Here is a 10,260-nt window from a genome sequence, read left to right as displayed (position 1 = left end):
CTCTTTTCTGGATTAGCATACAATTGATTATCTTTCAACAACTTGAAAACCAAAGACAGATGTTCATAATGTTCTTTCTCATTTTTACTGAATACCAAGATATCATCAAAGAATATTATAACACAATGCTGATATTTTGAAAATATGCGATTAATCATTTTACTAAATGTAGCAGGTGCATTAGTCAATCCAAAAGGCATCACTAAAAATTCATAATGACCAAATTGTGTTCTAAATGCAATTTTAAATATATCAGATTTATCTAATCTCACTTGATGATAACCAGATTTAAGATCTATTTTACTGAATATGGCAGAACCTTGTAGTTTATCCATAAGATCATCTACCCTAGGAATTGGATATCTATTCTTTACAGTAATCTTATTTAGGGCACGATAATCAATGCACATGCGATAAGTATTATTATTCTTCTTTACCAACAAAACAGGTGCGTCAAATGGAGAACTACTAGGTCTAATTAATCCTCTGTTTAATAATTCCTCAACTTGATTTTGAATTTCTTTCTGTTCAATCTGGTTATGTCTATATGGTGCTTTAGAGGGTAGTTGTGTACCAGGAATTAAATCTATTTTATGGTCTTCAGGATGTGAAGGAGGTAGTCCAGGTGGTAAATCTTCAACAAAACAATCTTTAAATTGTGCAAGGAATTGTTTATGCCTAGGGTGCATATGTTTTTCTTTAGCTTGAAGTTCGTTCACCCAAATTAGATAAGATTTACTACTTTTACGTAATGCACGTTTAGCTTGAGTATGAGTAAGCAGTGGAAAATTATTAGATGCGTGCATACCATACAATGTAATGTGTTTTCCTTGAAAATGAATTTTAATTGAATACACTAGGAAATTCCTTTTTTCAGTGTATTCATCGATTTGAATTTCTAAATCATGCACCTCTTGTGTTCCATTATACCTTGTGCCTAAGAATGCTGCTTTAATGCGATAATGCATAGGAACAGTTTGTAATTTCAATTCTTTCACTAACTTTGCAGAAATAAAATCATGTGTACTACCATCATCATGCAAAATAATCTTTTCTTTTCCATGCACTAAACATTTCATTGTCAACAAAGAATGTGGAGTTGGCATACCTGGTAAAGTATCCGAAGGAGTAGCAATGTCGTCCTCATCTTCTGTAAAGTCAGGCATTTTCTCATGTTCTTCATCTTCCATTACTCCAAGATAGTTGATATGGACAGGTGGCTTCTTCGATTGGCAATTGGCTGCTAGATGTCCAGGTTGATGGCATTTGTAACACACTATAGGTTTGGCTTTAGATACATTGTTTGCAATGGCAGGAGGTCTAGGAATATTAGGATTTGGATGTGAAGATGGCTTAGGGTTTTGATTGGTATTTGATGGCAAAGGAGGTGGTTTTGTCCAAGACTTACAAAAAGATGATGAAGGAAATCGACTTTGATTGAATCTTCTAAAATTTGAATTGAATTGCTTAGAACCATAGTTATCATTTGCTTGAAATTGTTGTGGACGCTTGTCTCTTCCTCGAATCTTGTCTTCAGTGTCATGAGCTAGAGAAATTGCATCTTCAAGGGTTGCGAGCTTGAACATATTGACTTTAGCATAGTAATGCCAAGTAATCCAGACATAAACTTGCACTTGTGAGTCGCTTCAGTACGTCTTCAAGCATGCGTAGTTGCAGTAGGGCATTCCAAAAACGTTAGGTGTACTGGGAAATAGGCTCACAATCTCTTTGCTGAAGAAGGTCCCATTGCTTTATGGCTTTTTCATGGAATTGAGGAGGAAGGAAATTCTGCATAAACTTTTTGAAACTCTCCCAGGTAGTGGGACAATCTATGCTCTTACGAACCATGGTCCACCAAAGAGATGCTCGATCCACTAAATGATTAGTGACACATTTAATTTTGTCTTTTTCAGTGTATGTCTCTTCATGAAAGTAATCATTAAACTGACTGATGAATGCAAGAACAGTCTTTCCATCTCGAGTTCCATTGAAAGTACGGAATTTGAAATTTCTTTTACTTATCTTTGTTTCTTTGCGGATGGATTGAGCTTCGAGAGTCGCATTGATGGTTCGTCGGATAAGATCTTCGGGTTGTGGCCTATCTTTGTCGATAGTTGATCGTTGTAAATTGGCCAATTGAACTTGCAAGGCTTGCCGGGCTCTTTGTTCTTCATCCAACTGCATCATAATTAAATCCAATTTTTGTTCCATTGTAGGTTCAGGAAGATCGCCTTCAGCCATTAAATCATCCATGTTTTGTTTTGTCATCCTGTAAAAATTCAGAAGACCTCACACTCTCAAAATCCAATTAGTGGGATGAGCGTAGCTCAAAGTCGGGTATACAAGGCTTATAAATTTTTGTTTGGCTTTTACGGTCTTCGACTTTTGCGGTTATGGGATTTGAAGTCTTTGTAAAATCTGCATATGACCTTCTGCGTGTGCTGAAACTGGTTCAGCAAGTCTGCGTAAGTGAACAGAGTCTTCCAGGAAACAACTTTGCAGTTCAGTGCTTCTGTGCAGGAACAGTCCTTATGGGAGTTTTTAGAATAAGTCAGTTTTGACCTCTCCTGACTTGCGGGACTTGCAGAGTGATAGAACTTGAGGAACTTGATAGACTTTGAAAATTTTTGACTTGTGACTTAGTTGATTAAGCTTGTAGCTTAATCTGTAGTCAACGATGAATTTTAGGGGGGGGCCGTTTTTCAGGCCGTCGAAAATCACGGCAAGTACATACTGATGTCGCCGATTCAAGAATTTGAGATACTAAGCTTTTAAAAAGCTTTTTAAGCTTTAGCTTAAACCTTGAAGATTAAAGATGAAGCTTATCTCTGTGTTTTGTCTGAGAAGAAACAACTTGGTAGAAGAGATGTAGGAGTGGTCCTCCGCTTCCTCAGGCTGGTCCTTCGCGATCAGAGGCTGTAAATAGAGATTCTTGACCGCTAGGAATCCACATGTATCGACTGTTCGCGATGAAACTGATTGTAGAGCTCAATCGTTCCAGGAGCTCCGCCTTCGCGCAAGATGGGTAGCGATTGGAATCTCTTGATCTCAGCTTCGCTCTGATACCACTAGTGCGCAGATCGGATGATGTATGCTCGCGTAGTGAGCGTCGAAAGGTCCCCAAGAAGAAAAGAACTCTACTTTTTGCACAAAACTCAAGGTAGAAAGCATGCACGACATGAACAAGAGACCAATTGGGTGCAATCTCCCCCCATGCCTTGTGTGAGCACTCCACAAAGCATCTATTTTATGTATTAATCATCTTCAAGCTCAAATAGTAGCCCAAATTACAAAATAGCACGCTTTTGGCTTTTGAGTTTGCTTTAGTGCCAAATAAAAATAAAGCTAATGGACGGGTGCTCAAAGAGTTAGGCATACCCAATACAATGTCCAAATACAAATAACATAATCGTGCGCCCATGCGCATACAAAATAATAAATAAATATCCAACGCCTTAATAAATAGGCGCGATAAAATATAGGTGCCATGCTTAAGGTATGCGCCCATCAAAATATAAGTGATAACTCGAATACACGCTATCCTCCAATGCTTTCCTCCACCACTGCTGCTATCTTTACACATCAACTGCAGCATTCATAATCGTTTGTAAAATAATACAATTAAATCGACAAAAGTGAATACCTAGCGGTCTTCAGCTATATAAATAAATCAACTGGTTAGAAATCAATCCTAACCTTAATTTATCAGGAGTGCGCACTCTAAACTCATAAACGTTTATTAATTTAATATGTATTTTGGGGAATCACCCGCTATGGAATCACCCATGTACACACTAAATTAATGAAACGCCTGAAAAGGATAGGCGTCCCCATCAACTTCTCGCACAAAGAATCCACTTTGTGTATGAGCCCCGGTCAACAAAGTTTACAGAATCCACCGTAAAACCTCACGGAATCCACCGTGAAATATGCCTCCTGGCATCACGCACGAAGCACATGCTAACTGAATGGTGGGTTGATTTTAATTTAAAAAATATGTGTGTTTAGCGTGGACGCGCGTGAAAAATGTGATGATTATGAATCCTTTTAATAATTAATTGTGGGTTTTGGGGTAGCAAAAAAAGAAAAGAAAAAAAATACATGGGAGGGGTGTGTATGCAAGCACAATCTGAATGTGCTATCAGTAATGAAGATGATGCAACCACAATGTAATCCACTCAACAAATTCCAACCAACTGAAAAAGTTTGCCAATAGTAATGAATTTGGATATGAACGTTAGATTGATATTTTTCTTGTTTGTTTAATCAACAATATGGATTGAAAGTGAAGCCGAAAGGTCCAATAAAAAATTTAAAAAATTTAAAACCATTTTGGAGTGGAAAAAGAAAAATTTAAAGAATTTACATAGAAAATAAGGGATTTTAAATATTTAATTAATTGTTACCAATTAATTTTAATCATTTTAGCACATGCAAGTAATCCAAAAATATAAAAAAAAGGAGTTTGATTTTTTGAAAGTTTCTAAAAATTTCAACCATTTTAGGAAAATTTTCATGAAATTAAAATTTTTTAATTATTTTCTAATATTTTGTAAATATTATCAACTTAAGAAAAAGTCTAAAAGTTTTCAAAAAGTTGATAAATTATTTCAGTAATTTTTTTGAAAAATTTACATGAATTTTGGTATTTTTATGAATTTTTAGGGTTTTTTAATAGGGCTTGATTTGTGTTTTAAGAGTTTTTCGACTTTTTAAAAATTCAAAAATTGCAAAAAATGTACCCGGATTACGTGTTAGCTGTGTGTGAATAGCATCTAGCACGCCACTCCATGAAAAAACTGCATGCGTGTCCTTGCGCATGAACAACCGCAATCATGAACACATGACATGATATGGAAAGTCCGCACGCGAACAAGGCCTAAGAAGGCATACACGCACATGAGGTGGGAGAAAAGAGACGTCACGCACGAGAAAAAATAGTAATAACCGTAGGCTAACCATGATGAGGGGGCTTTGTGAAATTAAATGATTAGTAATTTTAAGGTGACATGCTATTTCTTAAAAAAAATATTTTTTAAATTATTATTATTTTTTGTTATTTTTTTTTAAAAAAAGGGTGAGGGTGGGTGAGGTACCTTGGGGAGGGGGGGTTTTAAGGGGGTGGGCACCTAGTGGCCGGGGTGGGGGGGGGGGGGGGGTGAGCCTTGTTTAGGTGGGTAGGGGCTGGAAGTGGGCGGGGAAGGTAGAGGGGGAGGTGTGCAGCTTGGCAACGTGCGGGGCCAAGAGGATTAGCAGAGGGGCAAGGGGGGGGGGGGGGGGGGAGGGTTGCCGGGGGGTAGATGTGGTTGGGTTAGGAGGGGAGGGTGGGGAAGGGTGGTTAGGTGGGGTATGGGCAGTAGGAGTTGGCGGCAAGAGGGGAAGGCACAAGCAGGGCGGAGGTGGGGATCGCAAGCTAGTCGCTGCGGGGAGTGGATGAAGAGGAGGTTTGCTGGCGGGCAATTGGGTGTAGCGGGGAGGAGAGAATCTCAGGCGACGACGGGGGGATGAGGAGGTTGGGCGGGTGGGGGACGCGGAGTCTCGCGAGGGGAATGGGGGTATGGGGATAGGCGGAGGAAGGGAAAGCGACGATGGAGTAGGAGAAAGGGTGCAAGGAAGGCGAAGGAAGAAACCGAGGAGGAGGAGGGGTAGGATGAAGAAAAGAGGGAGGAGGAGGAGGAGGAGGAAAGGGAGGAGGGAGTGGGAGATGTGTCTCAAAAATTTGCATTGCGGGGAATGAGAGGATGGGTGGGAGCACATCGGAAGTGACAAACGCGGCTACGGGCGTCAGAAGATGAAAACGAGGGCATTCACGCGCAAACCTGTGCAATGGCGGGACGCCAAATTAGACGAAAAGTAATTTTGAAAAATTCGTCCGCTGGAATGAAGTGTAAAGAGAAAGAAGAGTGGGCAGGATGACATGCCGGATAGGCCTATCACATGAGAACACAATTGCAACATGTATAGGACCCGTTCACGTGGAAAAGCCCATAAAAATACACTCGAATCTACAAAGAAAAATTAATATGGAAAGATTTGGTGGTCGAAACTCGGTAAGGTGAATGCAAAAAATGCCCGCAGGGAGGGGTCAAATAGGATGGGTAAGGTCAAATACGATTCCGGAGGCGGTAAGACGCGTTCACATGGAAAAAGCGACAAAAATGTCAATGAAAACAAGGTCAAAAATTAATACGAAGACATCTGTGCATCGAAACAGAGGGAAATGAAAAGGAGAAATGTTAAAGGAAGCTTCTGGGATAGGTTTGTTCTATCAAAATGCAATTCCGATGGCATTAGGGGATGTTCACATGGAAAAAAGAGAAAAAAAGAGCATAAAAACACATGAAAAAATTAATAAAAGAAAATCAATAGGTTGGAACAGAGTGGAGGAAAAAGGAAAATCAGGCAAAGAACTAAGTTGGATAGGGCAATGTAATCAAATTAAATTCCGAGGGAAGTAAGGCATGCTTACATGGAAAAAGGTAAAAAATACACATGAAAATACCCAAAATTATGAAAAAATTAATAGCAGACAAATTGTACATCGAAATAATGGGAAATAAAAAGAAAAAATGTCTAGGGAAAGGTGTAAGTCAGTGCTGTCACATCAGATTGCTATTTGGAAGTAAAAAAGATGCATTCGCATGGAAACACAATAAATGGATAGAAACTTCTTCAAAAATGAATAACACATAATCCGTGGCTCAGAACAGGGGGTTGTAAAAAGGAAAAGTGGCCAGTTCAAAGGGACAAACATGGCTATAAGGTTGGATTGGGTTTTGGTGAACGTAGGATGTATTCACATAGAAAAACCACAAGACAAGGAATAAAGGGAAACACAGAAAGAACAATCCCGGGAGTGGGGTAAAAGAGGACGGGTGGGTGGGAAAGGGACTCTATTAGAGTAAAATCAGGGCACGGCATACATGCATGTGTAGATCATGGTATATGAATGAGGGTATGCAAAGCGGGTGCTCAAGGATGCGTCTCGATAAACAGAAAGTGTAGGGTTAGAAAAACTTGGCCCATGTTGGTGCAGTAGAGAGTCGAGGGGGATTGCTGATGTCGCGTGCTGCGTCGCAGTCGGTTTTGTAGGAGGTACCAAAGTGTCATCACACACAGTGTCTAGCATTGCAGGGACCGCGTAGTAGCACCTAGGGAGAGGCAAGATTATTGATGAAGTCGCGAGAAACTATGGATGGCGAATGATGTAACATGCAACTCACAATTACTCAAGGTGGAATGAAAGAGCAATCACTCGCTCCACAACAAACATCACTTGATTGAATAATGATGGAAATTTAGAGTCTCACATCTAGCTTAGAAATCAATCAAGAGAGATGGTTTTGAGGGAGTATGGCAGTGTATACAGTTGATGGTGTATTAGTGCGTCTAACCCCGTTTGGCATAGGTGCAAGCAGGAAGGCAAGGGAGCCTTGTAGTGCAGTGAACAAAATAGGGTGATGTGTCCTGTGGTGATGGCAGAGACCCATCTTGCATGTGCTTAGGGAAATGAGAACGTACTTGACACCAAGTGTCATAATGTCCCTCAATCTCACCTCTCAATAATTGTTTGAGGAAACATCAGTCATGCTCAACCCCCTCTCTGTCTCATACTCTATTAATAGATACATGAGGGCACCCTGTTCCTGAAACCAATTGATGTTATCATCACTATCACTTGTGTAGAGGGTGTATGCCTTGTGTGTAATTGATGGTGCAACTATGCATCCCGCCATGTGCCGGCATACGGTGTGAGAAAGAAGGCTAGGGAGCTTTATAGTGCCATATGCAGGAACAATTTTGTGCTTTGTGCATTGAGAGGCCCATCTTGTGTGTGCAACTCTCCATTCACACATCTCACCTCTCTGTTGAATATAAAGGGCAAGGACTGGTCACTCACCACACCTATGTCTCACACTTTGTTGAGAAATACAGAGGGCAGCCCATACTCACATCCCCATCTGGTTAGGATGAAAGCTCATGTCCCTCTAGGTTTGTCGATGAAGATTCACTTTAGATAGTTGATGATGTTAACATGGGTTGGTTGATGAAGAGGCATACCCAGGGAGGTAGCCAACAAGTCTGGTATTTGAATTGCATGTTGGAAATATTGCATGTTGGAGGAGTTAGAAGCACTTGATGAGGTTATAGGATTGAGCGCACCAAGGGAGGCGACTTGGGAATGTTTGCTGTGAAAGTTCTACGAGAGATTCAGCTATCTTGGACTGTGGCGTGTTACCACCTTTTCCACAGTTAGCTTCCCGTCCAAGGGTGTGTGCCACCTTTTCTTGGAACGAGGCCTGTTATGATAGGAAATTTCTTCATTTTCTTTCATAATAATTTTATTTTTATTTTTTATTTTTTATTTTATTTTATTTTCTTTTATCCTACTCTTGAGGGTGTTTCCACCTTTTCTCGAAGAATAGGTCGGCATGATAGGGACCTAAGCCCTTTTTTCCCATGATCGATATATATTTATTATTTGTTTTTTTTTTCTTTTTAAAGAGGAGAATGGTAGGAATGGCATGTATCGAAACAAAATGAAGCCACATCATTAGGATCAGCAAGAGGGTGATCAGGAGCCTTAGGTAATGACGTATTGACCATCGTACAAGGAATGAGGAAGCTATCAACGGTGATTGTCAGGATCCCCAGGGAGGGTAATATGTCTTGAGGCGATAGCCATTGATCAGGAAGGGATCATCCGAAGCATCAACTGTCTGGACTTAGACATGGCCATTAGAATTGACAACAAGTATCTTATAAGGGCCCATTCATCATTGTTGAGGCTTGCCTGGAAACTTGCCAAATTGCGAATCATAGGCTAGGACTAAGTCACCTTCCTTAAACTCCTTTTGCTTGATGAAGCTATCATGATAGACCTTTCTATGAGCTTGCGTGGCTTCCATGCGCTATAGGGCCATCCTACGAGTCTCATCTAGACATTCCAAGTGCAAGAGAAATCATTGTAGAGACTCATCGTCTCCCAAGCGTTCTTTGATAGCCATGCGAAGAGAGGGTAGTTAGAGTTCAATAGGAAAGACGGATTTTGTTCCATACACCAACTAGAAAGGAGTTTGTCTTGTAGCAGCCTTATGGGAGGCTTTATAGACCAGAGAGCCTTTGTAAGTTGATCATCCCAATCACGATGATGTGCGGTAATAGTTCTTGTTAGAATTGAACAAAGGATACAATTGGTAACTTTGACTTGGCTGTTGGCTTTGGGATAATAGGGTGTGGACTTATGATGGCAGATCTTGTATATCTCTGTTAATTCTTCCATAATCTTGTTAAGGAAGTGCATACCTCCATCACTAATGAGCTTTAGGGGAGTGCCAAAACGGGTGATGATGTTCTCATACAAGAATAGGGTGACACTGTTGTTAATGGGACAAAAAATGGACCTGCACTAGCTATGGCACTAGCCGCACAATAGACACCTCCACCACCACACAGCCTTGCGGGCCAGGAGCGTTTGTAATAGCTAAATGCACATTAGATACATCTAATATTGCATTTGTGGCTGGATAAGAGTCCCAATAGCACCTTTTCCAAAACCCCTCAAAGGGTGTATCCCACACATATTAGCAATAAGTGCCACGTATCATAGACACAGAAGGCACCCCATCGGCTGATTGCCGTGGCCCTACTACAACTCTCCTACATCTTGGGGATTGGCCCCTAGATGTGTTGCTTTTACATATAAACACATTCTCACAAGACTCCTCTCTTTTTCCAGCGAGATCCAGGAGATACCATGTTCCTTCACAAAAAAATTTCCCCAAGAAACGAACAACTAACCTATGGCAAGGGGAATCTCACCCTCTCAAGCATGGGTCAACTATAATTCAAACAATTGCTATGTATTTCCAAGAGTTGATACCATATGTATGATCAATGCAATAGTGGATGTCTTATCGTGCACAAACAGTTATGTTTCGAAATCAGCCTATGTGCTAGTACACAAGTAGTATTTCCATGAATTCTAACTAATATATATATGCTTTGTCACAAGAATTTAGCACCAAGGCAAACCTTATGCTATTAGATCCCTTATTTTCAAATAAGCCATTTCCTAAATGCTATGCATAGAAAAAAATTAGAATTTATATTATTTCAGCCTTCAAATTGTTGCACAAAATCCTACTCCCCCTCATCGTTTAAGTTTTGCTTCATTGCATAGGTGTATGGAAGTTGTTTTGCTATGGTTTAATATACAAAAAATAATAAATCACACACTGTAACAAAGATATAGGGAAA

This window comes from Lygodium microphyllum, chromosome 22, assembly GCF_053477565.2.
Source record: "Lygodium microphyllum isolate KBCC chromosome 22, Lygodium_microphyllum_v1.1.10, whole genome shotgun sequence".
Classification (NCBI taxonomy): Eukaryota; Viridiplantae; Streptophyta; class Polypodiopsida; order Schizaeales; family Lygodiaceae; genus Lygodium; species Lygodium microphyllum.
The sequence above is the reverse complement of the archived record's forward strand: the minus strand, read 5'-3'. Positions refer to the sequence as shown.